This window comes from Cryptomeria japonica, chromosome 7, assembly GCF_030272615.1.
Source record: "Cryptomeria japonica chromosome 7, Sugi_1.0, whole genome shotgun sequence".
Classification (NCBI taxonomy): Eukaryota; Viridiplantae; Streptophyta; class Pinopsida; order Cupressales; family Cupressaceae; genus Cryptomeria; species Cryptomeria japonica.
In genome coordinates, this window is record NC_081411.1 from 493907714 (window position 1) to 493928235 (window position 20522).

Below are 20522 nucleotides of genomic sequence, written 5' to 3' on the forward strand. Positions count from 1 at the left end.
GAAACGTGTAAACAATAACAAGTTGGCTCAAATCATTAAGAACAACTTCCAATGCAAAAAATATCACACGGTTCTCTGGGAACATCGGACAAGGCACAAGAAACATAAATCAACAATTCACAAGTCATAGGAATCAACCACAACTCGATCCAACTTTGCTCAACACAGTGCAAGACTAACCGGTAAGAACATATCAACCAAGCCAATACTGGAATCAATATCTCACCAGAATCAAATCCAAATGCCATGAAGCTCAAACATGACAAAGACCACAAACTCAAGGGAATAATTCCAAATCCACAATTCTAAACTCTCAAACAAGAAGAAATGCCATGATCGCCCAGCAATTTCACTGCTAACTACTCAACCGGTAAGAATTACACAGGTGCTCTTGCATCAAACTCTTGAGGTTATTTGAAAAGTGAGCCCCATCATTTGATCTGGTTCGACAATCTGACTGCAACTTTCGGTTGCCTCTCCTCGGCGATCTACCGCTCCAACTGCAACCTACCTTAATCAGCTATCTGTTCAAGTCTTCACCCACTAATTGCCTCAAGCTCAAGCTCTAGGATGTACGATCTACTTGCAAACCTTGCTCTGCCTCACATTTGGCGATCTGAACAAGTCCACAAGTTGCCTCAACTTCCTCTCCAACCAAGTGGTGCATAACCGGGTCTTCATCCAATAACAGGTTCACAAACCAACTCTGATACCATTTGATGCAGTCAAGGTAGGGAGATCCAATGAAGGACTGTCCATCCTTGCAGCTTAACACAAACACTATGCAAGATATACCAGTAACTGGTAAAACAATACCAGATAAAGAAGAAAGAACAACCGATAACATCACAGAATACACTATCGGTAAACAGTAAGAACAATTCTTATAATAGTTTGAAGAATTACATATGCCACATGTTGGATCGCAGTTCAGGATACAAACAATGCTTACAACAAAAACACAAGATCTAAAGATAATCTACACATCAAAGTGGCCCCCAGAAACAATCTTCTAGTTCGACCCTAATCCAAACTTCAGCCCTTTCAGCTTCAGTCCACCAGGCCAAAATCTTGTTGGTTTTACATCTTCGCTTAATCTCTAAACTCTATCTTCAATCTTCCATCTTCTGTCCTCTCAAATGATTCGTAAACTTCTATTTATACCATCTACAAATAATAATAACTTGATCAAGTTGGCCCAAAGACCAACCAGTTCATGAAATGTGTAAACAATAACAAGTCGGCTCAAATTATTAAGAACAAATTCTAATGCACAAAGCATCACATGGTTCTCCAGGAACATCAGACAAGGCACAAGAAACAAAAATCAACAATTCGCAAGTCACGGGAATCAACTACAACTGGATCCAACTTCGCTCAACACATTGCAAGACTAACTGGTAAAAACATATCAATCAGGCCAATACCAGAATCGATATCTCATCGGAATAAAATCCAAATGCCATGAAAATTGAAAACGACAATGACCACAAACTCAAGGGAATAAATCCAAATCGACAATGCTAAAATCTCAAACAAAAAGAAATGCCATGATCTCTAAGCAATTCCATTGCTAACTGCTCAACTGGTAAGAACAACACCGGTGCTCCTACATCATTTAGGATCAAACTTTTCAGTATACTCATCTCTCTTTATGTACATCCCCTTGTATCAACATTGTTCTCCCTACTTCAACTATGGTCCGGTTCCTCCTTTCTGCAATCCCATTCTGATGTAGTGTCCTTGGTGCAGATAGTTCTCTTGATCACAGTATCACAAATTCAACTGATGTGAATTCTCCACCCCAGTCAAATCTCAAGAACTTTAGGTTCTTACGAATTTCTTTCTCCACTAAGGCTTTGTTGGCATTTTGGCAATAAGTTGTCATTGATGTCAACTGGTGGAGATTGAGCATGGTAGATGGTTGCTTGGTTAATGATGAAGAGGTAGAATGTTAAGATGTGCAACCAGTACAGGATGCTATACTGGTCAACAGAAGAAGAACACTCTACTGGCAAAGGGTTTTACCGGTATGTGTTTGTCGGATTGAATGAACATTGGAAGGTCGTGTCTTGATCAGTGTGATTTTGTGTGAAGTTGAGGTGGCAAGTAGGGTGTGGTTGGTGAAGCTTCATCCATAGCCTTAATTAATCAGCTATTCACCATTAATGAAGGAACCACAAATCAAGGGATTGCATAGACTAAATGTGGCTCCAGGAAGAAGGAATGAAAGAGGAAGATCAGGGGAGTAGTTGGCACCTGGATCGAAAAAAGAAGATCGAATTGAAAGAATATCTCGAGAAGGAAACAATAGAGGCATTAATAGCAGTTTAACAGCTGTAGATCTATATAAAGGATCATGTTTCCCTTTCCTGAAAAACGTATCTTAAAAGGCATGAAAATGATGGAGATGATTAGATGGACATCAAGGTGATCAGATCTTACATGATCTAATTGAATTTGGTTTGCCTCATAGATGGTTAGGAAACCCTATCCATCAAAACTTTGAATTACTTCTTGGCGGGAAATCATCTGATAAAAAGGGGGAACTATGGACAGAAGAATATGATGTTGTTGTGAAGATAGAGCACGAGAGAGAAGTTAGAGTAAGCAAGGAGAAAAATTGAGAGGGGGTTCCGATCAAGTTATAGTGTAAGTAAGAAGACAAACTAGTGAGAGGATTCTACCGGTAGTTTCATAGTTAGATAGTTGAGCGTAACAGGTAAGGTGTGGCAGAGCAGGCAACATCCTAGTGTGACACAGTGCATTGAGAGATTGTGTGTGAAAGGGAGAGAAAGATAACAAGAGTTAATTGATTCAAGAGTTGCAGAATTCATTTGCAATAAGAAGCCTTAATTGTATTTAAATAGTATTTCAATATACATTGCCAAGTTGAAGCTTGGTATAGGGGTTAGTTCTCCTTGGGTTGGTGCCCTAAAAAGTGCAGGGGTTAGTGCTCCTTGGGTTGGTGCCCTAAAAGTGCAGGGGTTAGTAATCCTTGAGTTGGTGCCCAAAATCTTTGTAATTCAGTGTTTTACCTATGAGGCTATATTGAAGCAGTAGTCTTCAGCAACTTTTCTCACCAAGGTTTTTCCCATATTGGGCTTTCCTCGTAAATCTGGTTTTGTGAGTTACTTGTGTGTGTATGGTCACCTTGGCTTTCTTTCTTGTATTAGCAGTTTGACTATTTAAGTGATTATGTACATAATTGATATTCTCAATCTAGATCAGAAAAGGAAAAACTTAGGAACCACTGATTCAACCCCCTCTCAGTGGTACTCTGTGCTCAACAGGCTTTGAATGCCTTAAACTTTCTAAAAGCATCAAACTTATTGGAAACTAGGGTTTCTAATCTGAATGCTCTTCCATCGATTCACTTTTGCTTAAATCTTCACAATCTACTATCAGCTTCACCAAAGTAGCAATCAAATGATCTTCTATGTTTCTATTTCTCTCCAAATATGCTCTCAAAAATTCTAAGTGAAAAATGAGACTATAAAACACCTTTTTCTTTGCCTTTTACCAATTATATTTAATGCTAAACTAGTTGAATGTTCCCTAATCACCGTTCAACCCTAGAACTTGCTACCAGTTCACATATCACATCCAATTTACCAGTTTGAGATGTAACTGGTTCAAAATTACTTCATAACATCATATTGCATCAAAACATGCAGATTTGACTTACCGCACACCATTTAGGGGGTACAGAAATGTATCTGTCAATATGCTCCCCCTAAGCTTCATACATAGCTTAGTTTTCTAATGAGGGATTCTCCACACCAAGTGAAGAATTGGATTCCTCTAATGGTTTCTCCTCACTTCTCTTCCTCCATATCGTATTCATCTCACTTCTGGTTTCTTCCACATCTACCTTCTTCTTTCCTTTCCGGTCAACAAATTGATTAACCAATTGGTTCATTCTAGCTCTAAAAAACCTTGCAATGTGTCCTAGTTTGTGACAGTGGAAACATGCCATTCCTAATGGTCTCCAGGGTCCAACATTGCCTCTATCAGTTCTTCTCTAACAATTCATACGCACATGACCATAGCTGTGATAGATTGGACATGTCACATTCTATCTATTCTCCATTTCATATGGACTAGACCAGTTCACATAAGGTCTCTACCAAGTAGGGTTTCTTTGGTCATTGTAAGATCTCTGCCATTCACCATTAGACCTTTGATCCATGTAAGATCTCTGATTGTTTACTCTTACCCTACACTCAACAACTCTATGCCCATACTTGTTACAATTGAAGCAATATCTATCAAAAGTACTCGGCTTATATCCTTCATATGCATTAGGTCTATATCCATCAAAAGTATTGGATCTACTTCTAAAAACATTTGCTATATGACCTACCTTATAATAGTTAAAACATACTAGTTTGTATGTTCTCTTATCAGTGTTCTTCTTGGTATTTGGTGCAGATTTGGCTTCATGCATGGTGTCCTTGGTACCAGATGGCTCTCCTTATTCAAAGGTTGTGTATCCCAAGCCATGTGTATCTTATTTCTGCCTTTGTGCCTGGATCTTCTCATCAAGCATAGCAGCACTCTTGTTGAATTTAGCTAGTAACTCATCTGCATTAGCCAGATCCTTGGTAAGCTCCTCATTTTTCTTTGTGAGACTTTCTCTAAGAGACATAGCCATGTCTAGATCATCTTGTATTTCCTCTTTTTCCTCATAAAAATGTACACACAAGGTACCAATCTCTTGGTTCAGCTTAAAGATATCATGCTCCTTATCTCTTATTTTGTCTTCAGTTGTCCTCCTGGATTCCAACTCTTGGCTCATCCTGATGGTAAGGGCTTCCAACTCTCTCCTCAGATTTGTCTTTTCATCATTCACCTTGTCCACCTCATTAGACAAGGCATCCATGGTTGCTTCCTCATTGAACTTATTTCAGTTCCAATAACTGCTCAACCAACTCTCTTCTCTTAGCCAATGAAGCTTTGTACTTGACCTTTAGTTCGCCAAGGGCTTCTTCATATTTTGCTAGCCTATGTGAAAGCTCTTTGCAACTCATTGAACCTTCCCCCATGTTATCCTTAAAGATCCTTCCCAAGTGGTTAAGCCTTAAGGGAATTAGGCTTTGATACCAATTGATAAACTTATAAGGCACTGAGAGGGGGGGGCTAAATCAGTATAAGTAAAAACTTAATAAATCTGATAACAACTTTCACCAACTTGAAAATCAATAAGCATGCAAGAAATATAATCACATAAGCAAACATCCAACAAAGCATGCAAACCATAACACAATGATTTTTCACATGGAAACCCAACTGGGAAAAACCATGGTGGGAATCAACACCCACAAAATATTTCCACTCTTTTAGAATGTGCTCGGTTAAAGGCCTAGCCCACTTAAGAGATTACAATATGCCCAGTTAAGAGAAGACCCTATTACGAGTCACCCGGTTAAGGGATTTTGCCTTAGCCCTATTAGGAGCTCTACCTTGTTAAGAGTAACCTTGTTAGAGGATTTCAAACTCAAGTTAATGAGCCACCCGGTCAAGGATTTATAATATAAGACCTGTTAGGATCTGCTCAGTTAAGGGATGTCAAACTGTTGTAACTATTAGGGAACAACAAGAAAAATGAAATGATTACAACACTTCCTTGCTTGCTAGTACAAATCCTTTTTATCACAACTCTACTACACACATGCAAACACTTCAATCCGGTTTGACAATACCTTCTTCTCAAACTACCAGCACATAATCTCTTCTCCAACTAGCCCTAAATACACTTTTCAGTTAGGACGGCTACAAACCCTAATTATATTAACAAGTTACAATGAATTTACATTTGGCATGGCAAAACACTCTGCCAAAATACATTACAGATCATTACAACAAATTTCTAGATGATTTTTGTTGTTGAATGATCACCGCACATCGATTTGATAAGCAATCAAACCCTTGTTGCATTCTTCTAAGAACTTTGTTGTTTCCCAAGAAATTTGATCCTTGTACGTGCTCAAATACCATCTTATCATTACACATGGATTATGACACATCATCACTAAGTTATGATCATGATAAGATCCACCACCAAACCTTAAATCATTACTGGTTAAAGATTTGATACCAGTATTCATTCTTCTTCATAGAGTTCATAACAGTCAATTACAAATGTGCTTTCTAGTTCACCAAACTTCATGCAATTTCAATCACAAAATCCTGCCAATGTTATGAAGATATATTCTGAACCAAAACACCTAAATCTTTACCAATCATCCATACCAGTGACTTGATCATCTCTATGTTCCTATTTACCAGTTGATAGCAACTTAGTAGTTTTGTTGTCTAACTCATTCCACTATCAGTTGGTCTCGATGACCTAGATGACTAAACAAACATGGTTTCCATCAATGACAACAAAAATAAAGTCATCAAACATTATATCATCATCATCAAGCCAACAATCTCCTCATATCAACTTTACTGTTCATCTTCTCATCTCATCATTATCTCCATCAATTAATCATTTTCTCATCTCATCATCATCTCCATCAGTTATGCCAACACTTACTACTTCACTGGCTTCATTTAGTTTATTCTGGAACACCCATTTAGTGCTAATCACATTCTTGTCTTTAGGTCTCAGAACAAGCTCCCAAGTATTATTCTTCTCAATATGATTCAACTCTTCCTCCATAGCTCTTATGCAATTCTCATCCTTACATGATTCTACAACATCTTTAGGTTCAATCTTAGAAATCAAGCATATCTCTTCAGCAACAAGTCTTCTCCTAGTCATTACACCCTTGTTTTTATCACCAATAATTTGATTCTCAGAGTGATTCAGTTTCACATACCTTAGAGTCTTTAGCTTATTCTGATTCTCAAGCTCTTGAACTTCTTCATCGGTAGCAGCAATATTTGGATTAAGAATCTCTACCTAACTATTCTGCTTTAGGATCTCAGTCTATACAGGCTTAGAAACAATATCCTTATCATCAATCTCATATCCGCATGCTCTGATCTGATTTCTAAATCATTCATCAACCTTCACATTTGCACTTTCCACTATCCTCTTCAACCTCTTATTGTAACACCGGTAGGCCTTGCTCCTAGTAGAATATGTTAGATAGTTCAGATAACCGGAAGACAACTAAGAGTGGGGGGGGTGAATCAGTTGTCATAGATTACCAAAAACATTAGCAATTTAAAACAACAATACCGAAACCCAAAACAATAATACCGGAATAACAGTTATTCCAATTAAGTATAAACAATAAACACAGAATAAATATCATCCACACCACCAAGATTTGTACGTGGAAAACCAAGTAAAGGGAAAACCATAGTGGGAAGCCTACCCACAGTCAAATAATACGTCTACAGTAAGTATGTGAATATACAATGAAGGGGCCTGCACATGCAGGAAGGCCAACAACCTAGAGCACACTGCTCATCATAAAAGGAGTCTCAGTGACTACATTCAAATCCAGACTACAATCTAGAGAAGTGTTGAACTACAAAAGATAGCATCTCCTATGCCTGAGTACAGTTCCAGTTAAGCTCAATACCAGAGGACTAAATCCTCTTCTAGACCCAATTTGATATCCAATGATCGACCAAATCCTCTGCCTGAATGATATTACATTATTCACACATTACATTCCTTGACCATGATCACTTACAATAACCATGATAATCTACATGAGATCTTACATCTTATTTTATACAAACCCTTGACCATAAACAATTAGGTCGGCTACCAGAAAATAAACCAATTACATAATTACAAACCATGTTGACCTTATACCAAAACAAATAATATCCAACACATAAGACATCCCAAAAATACAATAATAGGTCCTATCCACACATTACATAAATGTTGGTCCATAACCTAGATCAATTGGGACCAAGTATAGGTCCACACACTTCAACAATGATCTCCAAATTCCAAGTCTCGAACATGATCACCAACAACATCCTGAAACTCCATTGGAAGTTGCACCAACACCAATTATGCAATGCATCAAATATCTCAACCAAAATCTTTGCTGGTGAAACCCTCACCGAAACCAGAAACCAATCTTCTAAGTAAGTAGGATAGCATCCAATTACTAGACCAAAACCAACCGACCAAATATGAGTATGATTATCATGAACAAGGCAATTCCATCACCACATTATACCAGAGTCAACCAGATCATGTCGGATCCAAGTTAACCAAAAACTACTCAACCTACTGGGACTAGAAGGGTATCGATAAAGAATCCAAGTAGCTAGTGTTGACATAAATGACAAAACATCAATGCAACACATAATCAATTCCACCAAATGGCCAACAATCTCCCCCTTTGGCATTGATGGCAACACTAGATGTGAAAAACATCTAAGTACTAAGAAATGTCAAATAAGTCTCCCCCTAGGGAAGACAGCCAAAAATCTCCTACATATAGCTGTGAATATCAATGTCTCTCTCCCTTTGAATAATATCTCTATAAAAGTTCTGAATTTCTTTTTCACATCACTATCTCTCCCCCTTTGACATCAATCCCAGAAATCTGACAGAAATATCAAAGCAAAAACATAAGCCTCTGAATCTCAAAGCTGACTACTCCCCCTGAGTAGTAGCATCCCACATTAGTGCCGGAATGAATAGTATCTCTGATAATGCATACTAGACTGATGCCAAACCGCATTAGTCAAGTCTCTATTGGAGGGGCAGAAACCCCCAATCTGTCTCTCAGGTACTCAAATGATTCTTTGGATAGAGGTTTAGTGAAAATATCTACAATATATTCTTTAGTGTTCACATAAACAAGTTTAACTTCATTTGTTTCCGCCTTCTCCTTCAAAAAGTTATACTTGATAGATATGTGCTTTGTCTTGGAGTGAAATACCAGATTTTTTGATATATCATTAGCAGCAAAGTTATCACAATGAATAACTATCGGTGTATCACAATCCACCTTTATATCCTTCAATATTTTCTTCATCCATAAAACTTGTGTACAATTAGTAGTAGCAACAACATACTCAGCTTTGACAGTAGATGAAGAAGTAGATGATTGTTTCTTGCTGATCTATGAAACCAACTTCTTTTCGAGAAAGAAAGCTCCACCAAAAGTACTTTTTCGGTCATCAACATCTCCAACCTAATCAACATCTGTATATGCACATAAAGTAAAGTTATCATCCTTAGGATACCACAAACCATATTCTGATGTACCTTGCAAGTATCTAAAAATCCTTTTCACTTCCATCTCATGATTTTCTCTAGGATCACTCTGAAATATTGAAACAATACAAACAACATTCATAATGTTAGGCCTAGTCTGAGTCAAATAAAGTAGACCTCCAATCATAGATTTGTATCTTGTAGGATTTATCAGTGCAAAAACATCTTTCCTTGTCAATTAATCACTTGTAACCATAGGTGTACTTACTGGTTTAGAATCTCCCATACCAAATTTCTTCAACAATTCCTTAGCATACGTAGTTTGACAGATAAAACTACCTTTGTCAGTTTCAGTAATCTGCAAACCTAAGAAATTTTTTATCTCACCAATCATAGACATCTCAAATTCTTTCTCTATGTTTTTAGAAAATTCTATGCATAATTTATCTTCACCTCCAAAAATAATGTCATGAACAAATACTTCAAGAATCAGTATATCATCATCAGTGATTTTATAATATAAATTACTGCCAACACTGCCCTTAGTAAAACCAAGCTTCAAAAGATATTTATCCAACCTTGCATACCAAGCTCTAGGTGCTTGTTTCAATCCATATAAAGCTTTCCTTAACCTACAAACCATATCAGTATCATCTGATAGTCAAAAACCATCAGGTTGCTCAATATAAACTTTCTCATCAAGATCCCCATTCAAGAATGCAAATTTAACATCCATCTGATAAACCTTGAGGTTTTTATAAGCAGAATAGGCAAGAAATAATCTTACAAATTCAATCCTAGCTATCGGTGCAAAAGTTTCTCCATAATCAATTCCTTCCTTTTGAGAATATTCTTTACAAACCAATATAGCCTTATTCCTTATAACTTAACAATCCTCAATCAATTTATTCCTAAAAACCCATTTAGTTCCAATAAAATTTTTATTTTTAGGCTGGGGAACTAAAGTCCATGTGTTATTTTTCTCAATCTGATCTAATTCTGCTTCCATAGCTTTTAACCAAAATTTATCTTTATATGCTTCAATTATTGATGCCGGTTCAACTTGTGAAATTAAACATACCTCATTAGTTTCTAGTATTCTTCTTGTCATCACTCCATTGCTTTTATCCCCAATGATTTGATCTTCAGAATGATTCAATCTCACATACCTAGGAGTATTCTGACTCTCTGTTCCTCTTCCCTATTCTTCAGTTATTGTAGAATTCTCCGATGTTGCCAGAGTAACTAGTTAAACTTGTTGTAACCCTAAAATTTTCAAATTTTAGAGTTCCATATTTAGTCAGAAGGTAGGTTTTTCCATACGATTGTATGTATCGCCTATGATTAGCCCTCAAGAACCTATTATGTAATGAAAACTTGAGGTAAGTATGTATTGCACAAATTCGAATCTCGAGGTTGCGCGCTCTCAAGCCCTAATTCTTTTTGTCTAAAAGTATGATGCTTTTTTTAAAAATTTGTTTATATTCAAGTATTTCAATTTTAATATTCACTGTCTTTTGAATAAATCCAAATGCAGTATATGATATTTTAAAGACATATTGGACATTCAATGCATGGAGGAATATTTCAATGAGAAGATCGTGTTATGAAATGTTTATATCTAACCTAGTACAAAATGTTGAAGCCATATGCGTTCATGAAAGCTTTTTTTCTTTTTTTTACATCTTATCTCAATTTTCCTACCTCAATATATTAAGTTCAACGTCTTAATTTACATGTTAATTCCCTTTAGGTTGATATCATAATATATTCATTAAATATTTTGTGTTATAAAAGGTTAAATGATATTTTTCAAAATTAAAACTGTGGTTATTGCAGGGGTAAGAGATGTTTCAATTATATGCTATTGGCTTTCAAAATTTTATAAATCTTTTAAAATATGAGAGCATCTTTTGGAGAAATTATTTAAATTTTTTGAATAAAAGATTTTAAACATTAGAGAAGTCCTATAGAAAAGGGCATTAATCTTTTAAATCATTTTAAATAAATGATTATAAAATTTGTTGAAGGAAAAGTGTGAAGCGGGCCTGATGTGTCTCACCCATCGAGTATCAGTGTAGGCATTTTAAAAGCCTCCCGATCCCCCGATAAGGTGCAAGCATTGTTGCTTGTTAAACTGGATATGAAGAGAATCGACTCTCTTTAGCTTGACATTAATGCATCTGTAGTGGCCGAATCTATTTTGAGAGCTCCAAAACCAAAATTGAAGCAGTAGCCCCTTTGAGTTTTAGACCATGAGAAGCTGTTGATTTTTCCTCCTGAAACAGATAGAATGAAACTTCATTTTGCCATGCAATCATTAATAAAAATGCTTACAAAGGTGGTTGTGAAGGGTTTTCCACAATGGAGCGTGCAGTCATTAACCAAGACAAGAGAAAGTACAATCTATTAGTTGAAGGTACAAATCTCGTAGCTGTGATGGGTATTGAAGGAGTCGATGGAAGAAATACCAAAAGTAATCATGTTATTGAAATTGAACAAACACTTGGAATAGAGGCGGCTAGAAGTGTCATAATCGAACAAATATAGTGTACCATGAAGAGTCATGTGATGAGCATTGATATTCGACATATGATGCTTCTTGCAGATGTTATGACATTTAAGGGAGAAGTGCTAGGAATGACAAGGTTTGGCATTGCCAAAATGAAAGATAGTGTCTTAATGCTTGCATCATTTGAGAAAACCATGGATCACCTCTTTGATTCTTCTATTCATAGGAGAATTGATCAAATTGCAGGCATAAGTGAGTGCATTATCATGGGCATACCAAACAGATCCAGAAATGGATCTAGATGCAGTTGTTCTAGAGCAACTATAATAGTGGGATGGGCTCCCTTTCTAAGATTCCATAAAAGGAATAACATTCTGGAAGCATGAAAGCAATCATATTAACTAGATTGGGCTTGTAACCAGTAGCTTTGAATTCACTAAGCCAACTATTATAAGGCAGCTCCCGATCACGCTATTAGTCACCATTATGCTTTGATTGAGCTTTGAAAGAAAGTTGGAATGGGGGGGTCTCTATCGCTACAAGTCCATGACTCAGTAGCATTACATGCATGATTTGGAAGGATATTGAACTGCCCATCTATAACTATAGAGGTGAAAAAAGTAATACCCTTATAGGGAAGGTCCTCGGTACGAATTTGATCGATCAATTTATAGCCATAATGCAAAATTTATATCTGAAATACCTTGGGTGGACTGTAATGATAATCTTGCTATCTGAAAACCAACATTGTCGCCCTAACCCTAATCCATCGGGTATTAGAGTAACTAAAAACTCATTTCCCCGATCTCCCGATGGAGTGGCTATACTGACGAGGCTTTGAAAAATGCATCGGATGATCGGTGGAGCAATAAAATACTTACCCTGATGGGCCGATGAGGAAGACCTAAATAATCGAGCATCGGTATAACTAAAAACATGCTATCCCAAGAGTGGAAAGCTACACCGATGGAAATCAAGTGGAAGATGTTACACATGAAAAGAGTATAAAGAAATATATTCTGCCAAGAAGGAAATTATGACAACATGACAACAGTAAGTATTTCTTACCTAAATTTAATATAATGTTCTGATATTATGATTTGGGATATAACTTTATCATTTGCAAAAGCATTTTGGAAAGTAGCTCTATTTATTATATTTTGATGTAAAGAATATTTTAATAATATTTATTACTTTTCAAATAGTAATAAGGTGTTCATTTTGTCAGAAAAGAAAAATACATTTGACCTACTTGACTTAAGTGACCTTTAAAATATTTAGCATGTCATCTTATGTTCAATTGAATGATCTTTTTTACCCTTATTCATTAAAATAAAAATATATACATTAGGGTAAATTATAAAGAGTTTGATTCACTTTTATGATGATATGTTTTCCTAAATTGAAAAGTGAAAATATATTATTGCAAAGATGGAGTATTTACCCAAAATGATTATTTCCAAAGTAAAATTTATGTGGTTAATGTTACTTTTGAGAAGTATATTTGAAAATCATGTGACTATTAGGGATTCTTATTTATGTAAACATTTGCCCTAAAATTCTATTTTAAGGGGCAAATTATTAAATATCCTTAATGTAATATGAATTTTTTATTCTTATATTGTTTGGTGTGCAGGACACTTACATATGAAAGTTTGAATTTATTGTTCCTAAGCACATCTTGAGAAGGGAGTATTTCTCACCACATAATAATCTTTATTTACTTGCAAAAGCACTTTGAAATTTTTTTTTATTTGTAGCCTTTGATATAATTATGATAATATTCTAATTACCTTTGAAGAAACTATAAAAGAATATATTTTGACAAAGGGGAAATTATATTTATACATAAGTGCGTTCAATATGGTGACTTAATGATATTGTCTCTCATCATGTTTTTACCCTAATTTTTGAATTGAATCCATATTAGGGATATTTTATCAAAGTTTGGTGATGAGGAATATCAAGGAGTTCAAGAGCGGAAGTGGAGTTTTATCAAAGTGAAAGATTAAAAAGAACATTAGTAAAGCATTTCTTTAGTTTGATTTTAGGATTATTACTTGTAATTATTTTTCAAACCAAAGGGTGTGTCCTTTGGGAATGCAACTATTCATAACTCCCTCTTGTGAATGAAATGGTGTGTCCTTTCATATATGCCTTTTCATGGACATACTTATAGGGATTAATTTTGTTTGGGATGGGATTTATAGAGAACATCATGTTGTTGTAAGGACTGAAAGTCATTTGTACTAGGGAAGTCTATAGGCAAAAGAAGTACCATTTTGTGCAAGCAATTTGTAATGGAGTATCTGCAAGTGAAGTTTATGTATGCAATCATTTCTCGAAGGTCAATATACAAGGTTTGTTGTTTCTTTTCAAAATATTGTGCACACTTTTGTGTTGATGATTATCTTTGTCCTCTTGATAAATCTGTGTATAGATCAGCTATGATGCAAATCACATGTTGTTGCATTAAGTGAAAGACTGAGTTATTATTGTTTGTGTAACACATAATGAACCTTCATAGTTGATGAGAATTTGTCTCTTAAGTTGATAAGATATTCTGTCCACAAAGTGTCATATATATCCCTAGATAGAGGCATTGTTCTGTTATTGATTTTTCAAGGTTTTGATCTGTATGCATTCAAGGTCCTTGATAGAAAAACATTCTTCCCAAATCCTATATGAACTAATCTATGCATATGTCTTTTAGGTCCCGAAAGCAATCTCATTTTCAATATACATTCACAATAATTTCTTTTCGAGGGCATTTATTTAAAGCACATAATAAATCATAATTACAGACAACAATTTGCCAGTTTGTAATTTTCTAAAAGGCTTAAATCCACTTTAAATAATCTCTTTTGTGCTTGAGAGTGTGAGGTACACCCGCCTAGGTTTAGTGGAGCCTAAAGTGTAGAGGGATTTAGTCTTTGACTATCCTTGTTTGTTGGCCAAGGCTAATTGGACTGCTTGAGGATTTGGCAAGTCTTTGGGTTTTCCAATCTATGGTTTTGGGCACCAATAGATTGGTGACTCTGTTGGGGAGTTGTTATACATAGTTTGACATTCACCTAGAAGCTCTGGTATTTTTTCATTGAAGATTTGATAAGTTTTGTTTTCTTCATTTGAGTCACACAACAGATTGGCGACTCTATTGGGGAGTTGTTACAAAAAGTATTCAGAATTTCTGGTGAGCTTGTTTCAGATCTTGCTAGAGGAAGAAGCTCGAAATGTAAATAAAAGTATTATTCCTCTTAGGAGGTGGTGACTCTACCTAAAAGGAATTTTTATTTCAATTGATGGCTCTACTAGGGGAAGAGACCTAGAGGGAGATGAGAAATTTCCTTTTTGAAAATGTTTCAAAGAAAGTCTTTTATTCCAGATGGCATCAGGCCATTGGATCTCAGTGGCTTTCAATGTATTCCAAAAAATTTGTTCCCCAAGCTATCACAACTTGTACCAAAATTCCATAGTGAATATGATGAATCAACAATTGATCATTTGGATGTATTTTATACATTTGTAAAGGATTATGAAGTTTATGCAGAAGATTATGTGATGATATTACTTGTCAAGACTTTGAAGGACAATGCAAGAGAAGCTTATGAATCACTCCCTACACATAGCATCCCATCATGGAGTGAGTTGGAGAAATGGTTCCTTGATGTGTTTTATGATGCAGGTGAAGAGGGAAGTATGAGCTATGAGCTAGAGAAGGACCAACAATACATAATAGAAGCAGAAGTTTGTATGTCTCCTTTGGATGAATTTATTGACATAGAAAAATAGGAAGATGAATCTACAACACAATTATTTATGAGGATGTTCAATATATACACAAAAATACCTTCAAACATCAAGCCCCCATTTTCAAGAAAAATGCATGAGTTGGGGATTCATCATGATCCTCAGGTAAGGATTCTACTTGAGATTTTATATGAAAACATGTTAGAGGAAGAATCTAATGATAAAGAAGAAATTGTGGATTTAGCAAGGGAAGAATCCATATCTGTAGGTACAAACATAAATAATAAAGAGGAAACATTCCTCGGTCTAGAATAAATTTCGTATTTGTTAGATAAAGAATATGAAAGGTATGTTCAGAAAAATGGTCCATATTTTTTTCAAATTAAGCAAACTAATGGATTAGGGCACATTCAGGATGTGTTTGATGAAGTAAGTGACAATTCCCAGGAAATTATGTCAAAGGAATTCGTACACGGTGATGAGTATAATAGGGGATGTGTACTTGGAAATAGTTTTTCAAATCTTCAGTACAACAAATCTCCAAAGGAAATTGAAGAAAGGTTTCCAAGATATGAATTCTTTTCTAATCCATTTTGTGAAATAGATATACATACATTTTATGCACAAGAGGACGTCTCTGTAGAGGACATTTGTGAAGACATTATTCCAAAAGATAAAGAACTTAATACCTCTCATGAAAGTACGTATCATAATAATCCTTTAAATAATGAATTATATGAAGGCTGACATCAAGGCATGCCTATATTTTTCATTTGTTGCAGTTAGAGGGAAGCAAGTTTGATCATAGTTTTTCAGAAATGGAAACCATAGAGGAAAATATGGTAATAATAAATAGTGATATGACCAAAAGGAATAGTATATTTTCATAGAATACTTCCAAAAATAATGTTTCTCCGAAAGCATCATATGAGAAAAGGGAAGGAGAAAAGGCATTTGGGGATGACCTAATTTTTTCAAATCAACTATATGATGAAAGTAAAATAATAATATATGATGACTTATCTCACAAAAATATTTTTGAAAATCACTTTCATGTTAAATCGTTATGTGAAAGAAATAGGGTGTTTTGGGACATAATGTCAATAAAGAAGATACAACATGACATAAAGGATAATTATGAAAATTTTGGGGATCCAAGTTCATATATTATGGACATAAATATTTAAAAATGTTATAAGAAATATTTACCAAATATTTTTTACCCAAGGAGTATTGCACAGTTGAAAAATGCATTGCACCATGAGAAAAATATTCAAATTTATGATATGGAAGTTTTATGGGAAAATTGCACTCAGGTGAGATTCACATATAGTAAATTTGATTTAATTTTTTCTAAAGAAGAGGCACATGATGAAAAATTAGGGTTTTCAAATAAACATTGGATAAATATTTCTCAAATTGCAAATCTGGAAGCCATATATAATCAAGGATACAGTGATCAAGTAATATTGGTGGAGCGTGTTTGTGCCTATTATAGTAGAGTGGAGAAAAGGAATACAATCAAATATATAGATATTGGAGCAAGTGAGAATTATAGTGTTTTCAGAAGGTTCATATTCTTGCATAATTAGAATCAGGTATTTGATAGAGGGAAGAGAAAATATTAATTTGTGGGGGCCTAGGGCTACCCAAGATTCAGATGATGATTTACAAAAGGGGATGAATGTTGTGGTCTTCTCTCCTAGAGACAACTAGAGTCTTGCTATGCTCACAAGGAGCATATGTCTCCAGAAAGAGCCACTATTGGAACCCTAAAATTTTCAAATTTTAGAGTTCCATATTTAGTCAGAAGGCAGGTTTTTTCATACGATTGTGTGTATCGCCTATGATTAGCCCTCAGGAACCTATTATGCAATCAAAACTTCAGGTAAGTATGTATTGCACAAATTTGAATCTCGAGGTGCGTGCTCTCAAGCCCTAATTCTTTTTGTCTAAAAGTATGATGCTTTTTTGAAATTTGTTTATATTCAAGTATTTCAATTTTAATATTCACTATCTTTTGAATAAATCCAAATGCAAGATATGATATTTTAAAGACATGTTGGATATTCCATTCATGCAGGAATATTTCAATGAGCAGATCGTGTTACGAAATGTTTATATCTAACCTAGTACAAAATGTTGAAGCCATATGCATTCATGAAAGCTTTTTTTTTTTACATCTTATCTCAATTTTTCCTGCCTCAATATATTAAATTCAATGTCTTAATTTACATGTTAATTCCCTTTAGGTTGATATCATAATATATTCATTAAATATTTTGTGTTCTTAAAGGTTAAATGACATTTTTCAAAATTAATACATCTTTGAGTGTGGTTATTGTAGGGGTAAGAGATGTTTCAATTATATGCTATTGGCTTTCAAAATTTTATAAATGTTTTAAAATATGAGAGCATCTTTTGGAGAAATTATTTAAATTTTTTGAATAAAAGATTTCAAACATTAGAGAAGTCCTATAGAAAAGGGCATTAATCTTCTAAATCATTTTAAATAAATGATTATAAAATTGTTGAAGGAAAAGTGCGAAGCGGGCTCGATGTGTCTCACCCATCGGGTATCGGTGTAGGCATTTTCAAAGCCTCCCGATCCCCCGATAAGGTGCAAGCATTGTTGCCTGTTAAGCTGGATATGAAGAGAATCGACTCTCTTCAGCTTGACATTAATGCATCTATAGTGGCCGAATCTGTTTTAAGAGCTCCAAAACCAAAATTGAAGCAGCAGCGCCTTCTAGTTTTACACCATGAGAAGCCCTTGATTTTTCCTCCTGAAGCAGATAGAATGAAACTTCATTTTTCCATGCAATCATTAATAAAAATGCTTACAAAGGTGGTTGTGAAGGGTTTTCCACAATGGAGCATGTTATCATTAACCAAGACAAGAGAAAGTACAATCTATTAGTTGAAGGTACAAATCTTGCAGCTATGATGGGTATTGAAGGAGTCGATGGAAGAAATACCAAAAGTAATCATGTTATTGAAATCGAACAAACACTTGGAATAGAGGTGGCTAGAAGTGTCATAATTGAACAAATAGAGTGTACCATGAAGAGTCATGGGATGAGCATTGATATTCGACATATGATGCTTCTTGCGGCTGTTATGACATTCAAGGGAGAAGTGCTAGGAATGAAAAGGTTTGGCATTGCCAAAATGAAAGATAGTGTCTTAATGCTTGCATCATTTGAGAAAAACATGGATCATCTCTTTGATGCTTCTTTTCATGGGAGAATTGATCAAATTGCTGGTGTAAGTGAGTGCATTATCATGGGCATACCGAACAGACCCAGAAACGGATCTAGATGCAGTTGTTCTAGAGAAACTATAACAGCGGGATGGGCTCCCCTTCTAAGATTCCATAAAAGGAATACCGTTCTGGAAGCATGAAAGCAATCATATTGACTAGATCGGCTCCGTAACCAGTAGCTTTGAATTTTCTAAGCCAACTATTATAAGGCAGCTCCCGATCACGCTATTAGTCACCATTATGCTTTGATTGAGCTTTGAAAGAAAGTTGGAATGCGGGGGTTTCTACTACCACAAGTCCACAACTCAGTAGCATTGCATGCATGATTTGGAAGGATATTGAACTTCCCGCCTATAACTATAGAGGTGAAAAAAGTAATACCCTTCTAGGGAAGGTCCTAGGTACGAATTTGATTGATCAATTTATAGCTGTAATGCAAAATTTATATCTTAAATATCTTGGGTGGACCGCAATGATAATCCTGCTATCTAAAAACCAGCATTCTCACCCTAACCCTAATCCATCGGGTATCGAAGTAACTAAAAACTCATTTCCTTGATCTCCCGATGGAGTGGCTATACTGATGAGGCTTTGCAAAATGCATTGGATGATCAGTGGAGAAATAAATTACTTACCCCGATGGGCCGATGAGAAAGACCTATATCATCAAGCATCAGTATAACTAAAAACATGCTATCCCGAGAGTGGAAAGCTACACTGATGGAAATCAAGTGGAAGATGTTACACGTGAAAAGAGTATAAAGAAATATATTCTTCCAAGAAGGAAATTATGACAACACGACAACAAGAAGTAATTCTTACCTAAATTTAATATAATGTTATGATATTATGATTTGGGATATAACTTTATCATTTGCAAAAGCATTTTGGAAAGTATCTCTATTTATTATATTTTGATATAAATAATATTTTAATATTATTTATTACTTTTCAGATAGTAATAAGGTTTTCATTTTATCAGAAAAGAAAAATGCATTTGACCTACTTGACTTAAGTGACCTTTAAAATATTTAGCATGTCATCTTATGTTCAGTTGAATGATCTTTTACCCTTATTCATTAAAATAAAAACATATACATTAGGGCAAATTATAAAGAGTTTGATTCACTTTTATGATGATATGTTATCCTAAATTGAAAAGTGAAAATATATTATTGCAAAGATGGAGTATTTACCCAAAATGATTATTTCCAAAGTAAAATTTATGTGGTTAATGTTACTTTTGAGAAGTATATTTGAAAATCATGTGAATATTAGGGATTCTTATTTATGTAAACATTTGCCCTAAAATTCTATTTTAAGGGGAAAATTATTAAATATCCTTAATGTAATATGATTTTTTTATTATTACATTGTTTGGTGTGCAGGTAACTTACATATGAAAGTTTGAATTTATTGTTCCTAAGCACATGTTGAGCAGGGAGTATTTCTCACCACATAATAATCTTTATTTACTTGCAAAAGTACTTTGAAAATAAATTTTATTTGTAGCCTTTGATATTTATTATATTATTCTAATTACCTTTGAAGAAGTTATAAAAGAATAAATTTTGAGAAAGGGGAAATTATATTTATACATAAGTGCTTTCAATATGGTGACTTAATGATATTGTCTCTCATCATGTTTTTACCCTAATGTTTGAATTGAATCCATATTAGGGATATTTTATCAAAGTTTGGTGACGAGGAATATCAAGTAGTTCAAGAGTGGAAGTGGAGTTTTATCAAAGTGAAAGATTGAAAAGAACATTAGTAAAGAATTTCTTTAGTTTGATTTTAGGATTATTACTTGTAATTATTTTTCAAACCAAAGGGTGTGTCCT